Source organism: Lissotriton vulgaris, chromosome 5, assembly GCF_964263255.1.
Source record: "Lissotriton vulgaris chromosome 5, aLisVul1.2, whole genome shotgun sequence".
Classification (NCBI taxonomy): domain Eukaryota; kingdom Metazoa; phylum Chordata; class Amphibia; order Caudata; family Salamandridae; genus Lissotriton; species Lissotriton vulgaris.
The window spans coordinates 1,229,262,895-1,229,276,645 of record NC_141693.1 but is presented as its reverse complement, the minus strand read 5'-3'; the positions used below and the strand labels follow the sequence as shown (position 1 = coordinate 1,229,276,645).

Below are 13,751 nucleotides of genomic sequence, written 5' to 3'. Positions count from 1 at the left end.
GAAGGCCCATTTGTTTCCAGGACCAGCCGGACACGGGTAAGGAGCAGTGGGTGAGGGGAGGAGGGAGCAACTGATGCTGGGGCAGTGTTATAATAAAGGCCTTGTTACTGCTTCGAAGGTCCAGGGGAGGGGGCCTCCTTTCCCTGGGCCTCAAAGCACTAGAGCAAGCTGCAAGGTCCAGGTGTGGGGCCCCTTTTCCCTGGGCCTCTAAGCACTATAGAAAGCTGCAAGGTCCAGGTGTGCGACCCCCTTTCCCTGGGCCTCTAAGCACTATAGAAATCTGCAAGTTCAGGGTTTGGGGCCCCCTTCCCATGGCCTTGTAGCCACTACTCCCTCTTTCTATCCCTTTCCTTTATTTGTTCCCCTGTGAAATGATTCCAAAAAAGAAAAACTTTTTTGCTGGAAAGGTCATCTTTTTTGTGACATTTTTCACTTCCAAAGTGCAGCCTTGGTAAAGAGAGAAATAAAAAATTCAAAATGTAAAAAATAACTAAAGCAAGAAAGAGTGGGTCAAAAAGGGGACAGATTGATTTGTTCACACCCAAAATACATTAGTGCCACTACGCAGAGTTTACCAGTGAAGCGCTACTTTTGTTTTCTTGTCTTTCTCTGAACAGCATTGTTTCCCCCGGGTGGGGAAGTGCACCATTTCAGGATGTACTGCAATACCTGCTTGATGGGCGGACTGGAAAATAAAGTGCATAGCGCTGCTCTGTATTCACAAATGTGGTCTTTTTAAACCATATTGCTTTCGTTTTGTAAGGATATAATCAATGGGCATTGAAGCAGGTCCGTTCCGGCATGTAGTCATGGCCTTAACTTTTCATGCAAAAGCACTCATTCATTTCTGAATAAGTGCAAAAGCGTTAAGGTAACCATGTTGTTCCTGCTTACATTTCACATGTTTTAATTAATCTTGCATTCCTTATGAGTGTTTGTTTTTTCCAGAATGTTGTCCCTTTTTTTTAGGCAGCATATTGCTCTTGTCTAGTGCATAATTTGAAATGAGTCGCCTTTAGGTGTTTGTAGCAGGGCACAATTGGGTTGTAGTTGAAGGCAGTGCGAGTTTCTCTCAGTGGGGTAGTATGGTGTTCAGTGGGGAGAGGATGTGGCACTATGGTCAGAGCTGCTGAATTTGGAATTGGGGAACCAGGTTCAGCCTCCATGACCAGTCCACCAGACCAATCTCCCTGAGGGAGCATATTTCCATGCGAGACCTTGGAAGGACCCGCAAGACCTTAGAAGCCCTGGTGTCTTAGCACCAGCAGGTGAATCCTAGCAGTGGCAAGTGTGGGTTAACCTTGAAGGCCTGTCTACGACAATCCCTATTGAAGCCCACCACAAGTCTTTTGTGCAGGCCTACCATACAGCACACCCTAGAGCAACAGTGACTCTGTCATTGAGGTCACAGGACCCTTGAGCAGGGAGGCTCTAGGGCGGTGCAAACGGTGAGATCACATTGAGCGCTGACTTTGGGTCATGTTTGCGAGTATATTATGTTTCTAAAAGCATTTGCTGCCTCGTTCCTGACCTCCAGGAAATTTCGGCAACAAAAAGAATGTCATGAAACTCCGGTGATCAATGTTCTTCCTAGAGTGGGATGGAGGTTTGTCAAGTGGAAGTTTTGATTCATGGAAAGGTAGCGCAGAGGGTTAATGTGCTCGCTGTAAGGAACATGTACCATGCTGATCACTAAGTCTACATAATGTAAATAGGCCAGTAGGTTACTGCTTTTGTCAGAGAGATCCTATTGGTACTTGCAGTTTATAAGTCAAAATCCTAACATAGAACAATGAGCTATTAACTATCATCTAAGAGCTGCATGCCAACTGCAAGGTATAATTTACATCAGTGTGGTTTTTTCCCCAGTCTTTGATTAACATAATGTTGCGAAAAGGGTTTACTTGAACAGAAATCAATGCTGGTTACTAAAGAGAACTTCCAACCATGGTATTACGTTCTAAATTCAGAGTTTGTGTTTCTCCAGGTCAATCACTATTAAACTATATTGCCTACTAGTACGATTGTCATGTGACTCCTAGTCCTTTGTATTATGTAAAATTACCTATTGTGATTTACACACGTATGATTGATTATCTCTTTGTAATGGTTGATATAAAGTTCTCTGACACTCTAAACTGGTATCAGTGGTGCTGTTTATCAAATTAAATGCATCTGAGAGAGAGTGTAGTTATGGAGACTTGATGGGCACTGTTAAATGATGGTAGTGAGGGAATCTGTGGCAGAGCAAGTCATTGGGGGCACCAACATTGTCGCACAGGGCTCCACCAGTGCTAAATCTGGCCACATCTACTTCCTACAGTTCTAACACAAAATCAAAAGTGTTGATTTGACAACCCCTTGAATCTGTAGCATAGCTTCAAGTCAATGTATGATTTAGAAGTGGTATCGGTTGTTATAAGTCTTTTTTTGTTGATGTATAATCTTTATTTGCTTGTAATGGTGTCTTGTAATTTTGTACTATATGTGTTGTGTTTTTGCACTTAACATAATTCTGGCGAGTAAAGAGCACACACACACAAAAAGATTGTCCTACGTCTCTTAGCATGGGAGTGTGGGATTCTGGTGAGAGGACTTACGTTAAAACAAATTACGAAGTATTAATGTCATCCCAAGGTAGCACAATAATGGCACAGAAAGATAAGGGAGCCTTTTGAAATGTGCAATTATATCCATGGTGTGAGAGGTTTTCTCTTGTGTAATTTTATATTTTAAATGATCCCGCCCCTTATTACCTCAACAGGATCTCCCCTCTTTATGAGGCAGAACTGGAAATTGTATCATGCACTCATCTGGAAACAATCTATACATCTTTGTGAGACCTGCACCTAGCTTTTCCATCTAATGAGACAAATGTTATCCATTTAACAGTTTTAAAATATATGGACTTATTTCACTTGTATATTTATCTTTTTGTCCATGTTACTGATATCCACGTTAGGTCTCTTCAGGGATGCCAAATAAGATCAATAGTCCTGCGATGTCACTTTCTATGATGTCACTTCTTGTGATGTTACCAAGGGCGGCTCCTTCACTGGGGCGGAGGAGCGATGCCCCACTACTTTCTCGCAAAAGCAGAAACACAAAATGCTAAAACGACCATTTTATGTTTCTGCTTCTAGCACTGCGAGAAAGCAGAGGTGTTTTGTTGGGGGGGGGGGGGGGGCGGGTCTGTTTTAGGGCAGGGTAGGATTGCCTTGCCAACTGCTAAGGGCGCTGACTGTTTGACCAAACCAGTCTTGCGCACTCTGGTCTTTCTCTATGTATTCTGCAATGCAGCCTACATGGGGAACATGGCCTCCCCATAGGCACCTGGCTGGTCGGCGTCCTGATCAATCACAACGCTGCCATTGCAGCATTATGATTGGCTTAGGGGAGGGAAGGAGAGGGAGGCTGCCTGCTTCTTGCTCCCCCCCTTCCGAACTCCCGCGAGACCCTCCACCCGCGAGTCATGCCGGCTGCGACTGGAAGATACATGCAAATTAGAGGGGCCTCACATCTTCTCTTTCGCCCGGGGCCCCAGGATTTCTAGGACCGGCCCTGTGTCTGTCTCTCTCTCTCTGACGCCTGACTCCACTGACGTGCAGTAGCTCATTTTACTCTAACACGCATAGACGTCCCTTACTCAGAAAGCACATTGGGCGAGAAGAAATGTTGGTAACCTCACTGACTGCTGCTTGTGAATAAAACGAGGCAGCAGATGTAGTGCTGTTGGAAGTTGAGCAACACCATATGTACACTGCACAAAGGGAGAACCCTGGTACACACCTGTGAGCGTAAGTGTGATGATGCGTCTGGCGTAGGGCCAGACTATTGCATGCATAGCCCGGTGAGACGGGCATAGGCAAGTTTAAGACCACCACCACAACCAGTGTGTGGGCGTGGCCAGGCCTCAGCTCATTACATCAGGGCATTAACTTACTTCTGGACACAAACATTTCCACTTCTCTCCCAACTCACCTGAATCACCTTAGCTCTGCCGCACTGGTGCCAAGTTCTTGGTAGTCGGCCAGCTGTTGGAGCCTTTTGGCAGGGTATTGAGCAGGAAATGGAGGTGAAGGAAGGGGATTGTTGGGGTGTTAAAAAAATTGCACAGCTGATTTGTAAAAAAAAGCTTTAAAAAGCAACTTAAATGTCATCACTGGAACCAACTTAGAGGGACCCTGCTGTTTGCATAACCTGAAGACTGGCTCCCTGGGCATGTGTCCAGTTCGCCCCTTTACACCTACTTTCTCCTAGTTATGTTTGACAAAATGTCTTTAGAAAAAAGAGGACCTCTAAGAGAATGAAGGGGGCAGTGATCATACTTTATCATACCTTGCCACATAACCATGCCACATTATTACATCGTCTTAGTGGCATGGGAGTGTCGGGCGCGGCTCTGTTATGGCTCACTTCCTTCCTGGAGGAACGCTTCTTCCAGGTTTTTGAAGGAGAAGTTGTTTCTTCCAAACTGCCACTCAGTTGTGGGGTGCCTCAGGGCTCTTCCCTGAGCCCCACACTTTTTAATGTCTATATGAGGCCCCTCGCACAGATTTTCCATCCATTTGGTGTCCGTATAGTCACCTATGCAGATGACACTCAGCTTGTGTTATCATTGAACAATGCTGAGGGGTCGTCTAGCACTTTGAGTACCTGTCTTGAGGCGGTCACCAGATGGATGGAGCTCTCCTGCCTTAGATTAAATGGGGAAAAGACGGAGGTTATGCTGTTGGGGAACCCTTCACCCTCCATTCTGGTCCCCATTTGGCCCCCCTGTCTTGGTCCTTCCCCCTCCCCCAAACCCCAGATAAAGAGCCTAGGAGTCTGGTTAGACAGATCACTCGACTTCACTGTCCCGGCAACCAAGACATCTGCTACTTGCTTCGGACTTATGAAAATGCTCCGGAAAGTCTTCCCGTCATTGTAGTTCCAGGCGAGGAGAATCATGGTTCAGGCTCTGATCCTCTCCCGCCTGGATTACGGCAATGCACTTTATCTTGGCACTCCTCTGGCCGCAATACATAAGCTCCAGGTTACCCAAAATTGTGCAGCCCGATTGCTTTTCCAGATCCCTCGATGGCAGTCGGCCAGACCTGCCTTGAGGAAGTTACACTGGCTTCAGGTAGCATCCAGGATACAATTTAAATCTATGTGCCTGGCTCAGAAGGCCCTTCGCAATACAGGCCCATCCATAATGTTTCCCTTGGCCATTCTCTATTCCCCTTCTAGAGCCCTACGATCCAGCGTGTTGCACCTGGCCACTACGACCAAAATAAATAAAGCCCGCTGGGGTGGTCGCTCATTTTCGCACAATTCCGCCAGAATGTGGAACTCCCTCCCGCTTGCCCTGAGAGAGAACAACAACCTGCTGACTTTCAGGAGACAACTAAAAACTCATCCGTTTGCAAAAGCTTATTAGCGCCCTATCCTGTTGTCAGAACGGTCCTGGCTAAAGCGCTGCGAGGCCTCAGGGTAGTTAGGCGCTATATAAGTTTAATTTTCATTTCATTTCATTTAAATTTTCATACCTTCCATGTTTCACAGGTCCATGCGTAACTAGTTACTCCAGTCCCTTTTTTATTTATAATTCTGGGACTTGCAGTATATTTGTGTCCCAGTATAAACCCAGGACTACAAGTCCCACAATTCTAAGACAAACCCCTAGGGAATTGAACTAAATAGTCAGGCTTGGAACTGGGAAACTTGGCAGTGAGACTGTATGCATATTCTTGATACTGTAAAATTCTCCAAATGCATCCTTAATTCAGAACAATTACGTTTTTAAGCCATGCTCTTCCAGTTCAGACTTTTGCTTTGCATTTTGGGACTTGTAGTCCTATTTATACTATTATAAATTCAGTAATACAAGTTCCTGAGCGCGAAGGAAAAAACCTAACTGGATGAGCTACTCACTCAAACTTGGGAGCTTTGCTGTTAATTGATTTTTGTACATGTTGGATTTCTCCAAAAACGCCTAACAAGTGGTAATGAAAGACCATTCTGACACTTAATTGGTAATGAGGTAGCACAACTTCATCTGCAGCTCTTAATGGTAAATTATTTAAAGTTTTGTGGATAAACAATGGAGGGACTTGGATTTTGGGAAGCTTTCATTCATAACATGATGTACCGATACAAGAACTACAAGACAACTGTTACAATAAATATATCGTCTTCCTACTGCCCATTCACACATTGATGTAGACGATTGTGTTTGTACTCACCTTCCTTTTCTGAATTATATTAGCACCTATATTATATGCAATTCCTCAAACAAATTTATCAAAGGTAGGCATGTTTTAAAGATGTGTAATCGCAGTTGCAGTAGCAAACAATTGATCAGATACCTAAGTTCTGGTGACACTTGTGCTACGCAGCCTTGGGGTAGGGGGGAATCAATCGGTGGCTTAAAGTTAGGATTACAATTTGATGCTACGGTAAACTTCTATGCTGCAAATAAAGATAAACAATTAAAAACATAAAACTACTTGTGGAGTGCCTCATTTCATTCAAAGTCCTAGATGAAAACTGGAGAAAATATGGTCCTTAACTATAAGGTGTCCTTAACCTAAGGCACCTGGATGAAGCTAGAACACCCATTCTAAGCGGGATTTCTGGACCATCATCAAATTTCCTAACAGAGGACTTTTAGATGAACCAGCGTAGAGGCCAACTACTGCATGAGATCTTTGAATGTACACATATCCACATATACGTCTGTTGCCCTGTTCTTGTGTAGTAGCACACTCATACATCCCAGTTACAAAAAAAAGGAACAATAAACAATGTTTTATATTCTCCATGGACAGTGTTAAAAACAAAGGGCAATTTTGGAAGGATATGGATAATGCATCTTTGTATAAAAGAGTGTATCATCATATACTTTGCAATGAGAAGTAATACAATCGGCTCTAAATTCCAATTCTAGAGTGCATACTGGAATAACAAAACTGATTTTTAATACAAGGGGTCCTAAAATAGATAACCAGTCTAAAGAAATCACGTAGAAAACCAATGAATGCCCAGAATTTAAGACTATAGGTCTCAAGTGCTTATTACAGCACTTTTGAAAAATGCATATGACTTGGAAGCATTAGACACTATGACACCTAGAGATGTGTCAAGAATGTGAGCATGCAGACATTCAATAACTTTGTAATGATGATTCGTTGTGCTGCATTCTAGATCACCAGTTCTCGAGTATCCTACTAAAAAACAAAAAGAAATTATTTCACTAGCGGTGACCACTCAAAAGAGCTGAATGGTCATTATTTCTTAGCTTGTATTACTTTTACTATTTATCAAGGGTGTTCCTTTATATGTGTTTCCTTGCATATATTATCTTGCTATTTGATGTGTGTACTCAATGTTAATAAGGCAAAACCTTTAGTAAGAGGATTTCAATACAAAATGCTGATTTGTTTTTTCAGGTCTCAATCGTAGTACATTTGTGCTCTTCTCCTTCAGGTTTAGCTTGTATCCCATCATTTTCTGCCCTACTAAGAAGTCTCTTGCCAGTAGCGCCTGGAAGCATATAAGGGAACTTTGTCCCCCTTCCAGCCACATCCACCTGCACCTCACCCCATTCATTCTGCATGTGGTTCCCATCAGGACTTAGCGACATGTCACCCATTAACCCCCACTGGGGAGGGTTGGACAACTACCTGCATCTTGTGTCGGAAGAGACTCGGTTCCAGGGTGGGCCCCACACACAAGAATAAAGGGATTATGAAATGAGTTTGAGCTTTCAACTTTAGTTGTCTCCGGATGTAAGGTTGACTTCTGATTTCTCCATTCCAGAACACTTCACCTGGTGGTGCCAGGGAAGTTCCATATGGTGGATACCATCCACACTGTGTTGGAATCTTGGCTTCAAATATACATACATCAAAAAAAGATGTAGCCACGTATACTTTTGTGATGAACATATGTACCTTAGGCCTAGCCTCAAAAGTTAATGGAAGTGCTCCTTGGTGCTGGTAATTGTACCTCAGCACAGAAGACTGGTGAAATCATGAAGGGACAACCCAGGGATGGTGTTGTATAGAAAGGCCCTCCTGGAACCTGGGGAAGAAGGATGGACTAAATCAGAGGAAATCAGAAGAAAGAGCAAAAAAGGTGAACTCTCTGAAACGTTAGGTAGTAGTCCAAGGTAAAAAAAAGAACTGGGACAGCAAGAAGAATGGCAAAGGGAGGCTCTGAACGGTTGAGTCAGGATTGATGAAAAAGCAGGGAAAGCCAGAGCAAAAAAGTATAGGTCAACAAAGGGGTGGCGAGATATAGTAAAGACCTCGTGGAGTTAGGGGCATGCGGCTAGGGGCAGTGAGAGGGTGGACAAAAGTATATTCAGTGCTGGCTGAGATGTGGTCATTTTGGGATGCCGACCTGTGGTTGCCTCCTGAGACAAAATGCCAGGTCTGCAAAACTTCGCTCAAGAGAGTGATAGGGTAGGGATCAGCAGGAACCAAATCAGAAAAAGAAGGCGATGAAGGAATAAATGGGAAGCCATTACAGGAAATGGACCAAGGATGGTGTCTGCAGTGGTATGTGGAAGGGAGGAAGGAAGCCCTTACAAAGTCCTTGTATTCTCCTTTAAACAGTGGCTCATTTTCACATTTTAAAATTTCAGCTGTATAAAAAACCTTAAGGGCTAGAAAAATGACAGCAGATGTGCTAGATACAGCCAGGATCTCAGGAAATCTGAGGCAGTCGTCTGTGACACCCAGAAGGCATTGTCCTGTGGCAGATGACCTTAGTCAATGAATAACTCTTCCCAAATGCCTAGTGCACCTTTGACATTTTTAAGGTCTGAAGCATCACAGGTCACTAAGATTCTTGCAAGTCTATCAGTTGCCCAGGATTTTTGCAACAATGTGATCATGGAAAAAAACAGACTTTCTGTTGTAATTGCCGGTTCCTGGACAAAATACAGTGGTAACTCTCATGGACAAGTCACAGAACCTGTTCTACCATTGTTTTAGGGATAAACAACCAAGGTCCTCTTGTTGTTGTTCAGCCATTTAAATGATGTGTAAGCTCACTTTGAAACCTTTTGATTTCTTAATGCTACAAGAGTGGTTCAACCAGCAGATCACTCCACTGTTGCATGTGGATGAGCTCAGGTGCAGTCTCCTGTGTGAAATCCTCTACAGCAGCCTTATGAGGTCAGCTATCAATATTGCCACAGACTGTCTTGCTTGATCAGCTGGCACAAAAATTAATTCTTCTTGAATCAAGGACTCAGATGTGGTACTTGCAAGTAGAACACTTGCGATATCAGCTATTGTTTGGCAATGCAGAAATGGTAGCCCTAAAGTTACAAGCCTTATCTCTTTATGCAGACTGGTATTTTGGCTTTGGACCTGCCAAAGTTAGAGAGGAGGGTTTGATGGTCACTGAGGACAGTAAGTGCTTCACAAAATAAAAGCAGATAAAAAGGGTTACAACCCTATACAAATGCTGGGTTTCTTTTAAGATTGTGAGTAAATTGGACAACTAATTCTGTCATCGATGCAGGATCGAAATATGCCATGTCATTGGCATCTGAAATGTATACTTGGATCTCATACCATGGATTTTGTTTTGTTTCTTTATGATGTCTCTCATTGGGGGTACAGATGAACACAGAATTCCAAATTTACTTGGGATTATTATAATGACATGCCCAACAATAGCTGTAGTGATAAATGCCCCTTAGTGCAAGTGAGAAAGTGCCAGCCTGTAGTCTTCCAGATTGGGCACATGCCTTCTCATTAGGCAGTGCAGCTGTAGATATCAGTGCTGATCTTGAAATTATGCATTTGGCCTAACTGAGCATGACGTTAGCGTCAGCAAACACCAAAGTCCATTATCTTGAGTATCTCCTGGGTCTTCCCAAATGTGAGAATGTCATAGCTGAAATTGTGCACTTGGGAATGCCTTGTAGTACTGTCCTCATTTCTTCTAGAAAGATCTCACCTGCTGCCACATCATCAAAATTGAGAGGTTTTACCCATGCATAGGCCCTTGCAAGAAGCATAGACCATGTGGTATTGTGATAACTTCTCCTGATCCAGCGAATGATAGCCCACTTTAAGGTAACTTTTTGAGAAGAGTACTTCATTATGTTGGTAACCCATGTCTTGAAATATGAGGTGCCAAATGTAGCAGTCTTTGAATGGCCATGAAAGGTTGGTTGTCTTCCATCCATACAGCTTTGAATTTGGCCACCTGACTGACCCAAGATGAGGACCAGACAAATTGGTGAAAGATCAATGGGGAGATACGCGGAGGCAGGCACAATGATGACTTGTCACAATAAACTCTCAATCTCTGCCTCAAAAAGGTAATTTCCTAAAAGTGTTGAGCCGCCGGTAGAATTGTTTCATCGATGTAAGGCTTAACCTGTGTGTTTTTTAACTTGCAGGAAACCATTTCTCAATATAATGTTCAGCGGATGCTTTCACTCTTGCAATTAGGCTACAAAGTACTTCGAGCAGGTCCATTTTTATAGAAGAGCTTTATTGATTAAGGAGACACAAACTTATTCTTTGAAAGGGAGTAGTGTTTGAGATCTAGGCATAGATTTACACATTAAAGGGCAGACGTTACTAGTGTTGAGTTCACTTTTCAAACTTGATAGTCATGTTTCTATGCATGTAAATAGAATTTGCAGAGCGCAAACAGTCGAAAACAAATGGAGCACCTTAGAGCATTGGCAAAGATACAGTTAGAGTGATTGAAGTGGTAACAGGGTTCTCAGGGTTTCATCTAAATAGCAACTTGAAAAATATCATGTGACCCTACTATTGAGGTAAAAATATCATGACTACAAATATATTCTGGAAAATAACATAGAAGATGAGTATATCAGGGTTTATTCTTTTACAATAATAGCAACATTTAAAATATTGTTTACTGTATCATTTTTACTATGTTTTATTGAATTATGTTTTCATTTCATTATATTTTTGTAAAACCAATTTATATATATATTTTTTAATATATTATACAACAGTATAATTTAATGAGTTGTGGTATGGGGGCTCTGTGTTGTTATGTATATGTTTACATTTTTCAATATGGTTTTATTGCATGATGCTGGGGATATGGGGTTTATTGGAAGATCAGAAAGTTTGTGTTAGTTTTAAAGTTGATATCAATTATTGTTAATTGTTTACTGTTATATTTGCTTTCTTTGTTATTATTGTGCTTTTAATTGTATAAATATTTATTTTTATTTTTGGGGGTTATTTGGTGATTGGGTGGGTAGTCTTCAAATTAATACTACATCAAACAATTCTACTAATTATATTAATTTACCAATCATTTTGCATTTTTTGATACATTATATTCAAATTAATTAAAGCGTTAAATATGTAACATTTTCAAATTGTACACTAAGTTATTGGTTCTCCATCATCGTGACAATTTATTTTAGGGGCCTGCGCTTTATGTGGCAGTGTTCATGAAAAAATGCAGTGGTTTTTAAGTGAAAAGTATGTCTTTTAGACAATTTTAAATTGCTACTTAACAGTTTTGATGACGTGATCTAGGCCTCTTCAGTTTATGCCGTTTCTCTGATGTCAGTTGGACTAGAGATAAAAAAGTCAATGAGAGTCCCTCACCACAAACACATTTATGCACTTTTCATAATGTTTGTTAGACTGGAGTTAGATTGATAAATCTAACCCCACCCCTAAAATGTTTGTAGTTTCCCTGATTGTTTTTAGACTATTGTTAGAATTGTAAATCTGAAATCTGTGCACTCTCCCTAAAAATTGATAGACTGGAGATTCTGTGTTTGTATTTACTTTACCCAGTGTTTGTTAGAATATAGTTATAATAACAAATCTGACCACATCCCCAATATATGTTATTTGTCCAATTTTTTAAGAAGACTAAGGGTTTGATTTAGACTTCAATTGACAGGTTACTCCAACCCAAACATAATGGATATCCCACCCATTGTATTAAAAGTGCATTATATTCAATGGCACTTGTAATTCAGCTGATGGGATATCAGTGATTTTTGTGACAGAGTAACCTATCTTCCAAACTCTAAAACAATCCCCAAATCTGCCCCCTGCCCGAAATGTAAGACCTATTACTTATATTTGTTAGATTAGAGAAAGTATGGTAAATGTACCTGCCCACCTTCCCCCTACCGCTCTCAATGCATGCATGTTCCCCAATATTTATTAGACTGGTAGACTGGAGTCACAAAAATAAATCTGGCCTCTTTGGCACATAACACATGCATTCTCCTTACAGATTGCAGGCTTGTAGTTTGTGTATTCGAATTGTTGTTTTATACTTTTTTGTTTTGTAAGGTTTGGATTGGAGTTAGTTTACCACATGGTATTTCAGCCTGAATTTACAATTTATGAGTTTTATTTGGAATGCAACGATATTTTGAATATATTTAATTTAAAAGTATATAATATGACATTTATTTTAGTATTGCTACTTAACTATGTTGCATTTTAATTACTTTATTGTTTTATGTTTCACTAGCTCTAAAATATATTATATTTTCATACTTATTTTCAAAAGCAGTAAACCCTTCCCAATGATGGTCCAGTTTTGGACAGTCCCACAGCATATGGGGGAGGTAAGGATCCAGTCATTACAACGTGGCTGGTGGAGGCAGCTCCACAATAAATGTACTATGCATACATGGTTTAGCATTTGAAATTGTACTCTTTTGAATCTCACATTTCGTAAAATTGTATACGAATATGCCTGTATCCGAGTCCACTCTGAGTGATAAAGTAGTCTTTGAATGTCTAATTCCCATTTTGTATAAAGCTCTCACTGTGTCTTTATATGGCAATATATATATATATATTCACTGAAAAAACCATAGGTTAGAGACCATATATAGTTAGCTGGACATTTTATTGACATGAAACCAATGAAATTCCATATATAGTTAGTTGCACTAACTATATATTTCGCACATCCGCAATCCAATGCTGATGATGTCACATATTACATCATTCATGACATGGTCAGTGACATCACTGATGACATCATCCAGTGTCTGTGTGTTTTTTTAAAGTTTAAATATGTTTTACATATTGAAGAATGAGTGGATGTATAAGAGTATGGACGAAGGATTTGATTGTATAAGTGAGTAAGTATGTGTTAGTATATGTGTGAAAATGTAAGCTGTTCTGTGTTTAACTGTATAGATGAAGAAATCAAAGTGTGATTTATTCTTTACAGGACTGACTAGGTGTGTCAGTAACTCCATGGATGAGTGGCAGTGTGTGAGTGTCTGCATAGGTGTTTGAGTGCATACTATAGTGTTGTAATAATGAGTGACTGTATGTACGAGTGATTGTATGGGTGAATGAGTGAATGTGTGTGTAGACGTCGGAATCAGTGAGTGCGTATGTAATTGGTATTGGTGTGTCAACGGTTTCAAAAATGATACTCTGTATTTAACACTAGGTGTAACAGAGGTTATATTAGAGTGTGAGGAGGTGCATTGTATTATCACATGAAGTATATCATCAGTGGTGTGATCATTGATGTCAAATGAGATGTCATCAGTGATGTCATCAGTGATGTCATTTGAGTTGTCATCAGTGATGTCATCAGTGATGTCACTGACCATGTCATGAATGATGTAATATGTGACATCATCAGCATTGGATTGCGGATGCGCGAAATATATAGTTAGTGCAACTAACTATATATGGAATTTCATTGGTTTTATATCAATAAAATGTCCAGCTAACTATATATGGTCTCTAACCTAT

The 13,751-nt window shown here is 40.9% G+C and overlaps 1 protein-coding gene across 1 annotated transcript in view; it reads right to left on the bottom strand.

The window, feature by feature from the left end:
• Positions 1-13,751, bottom strand: part of LOC147712365 (fish-egg lectin-like) — a 140,711-nt gene that overhangs the window by 66,925 nt on the left and 60,035 nt on the right. The gene's annotated exons all lie outside the window — the stretch shown is intronic.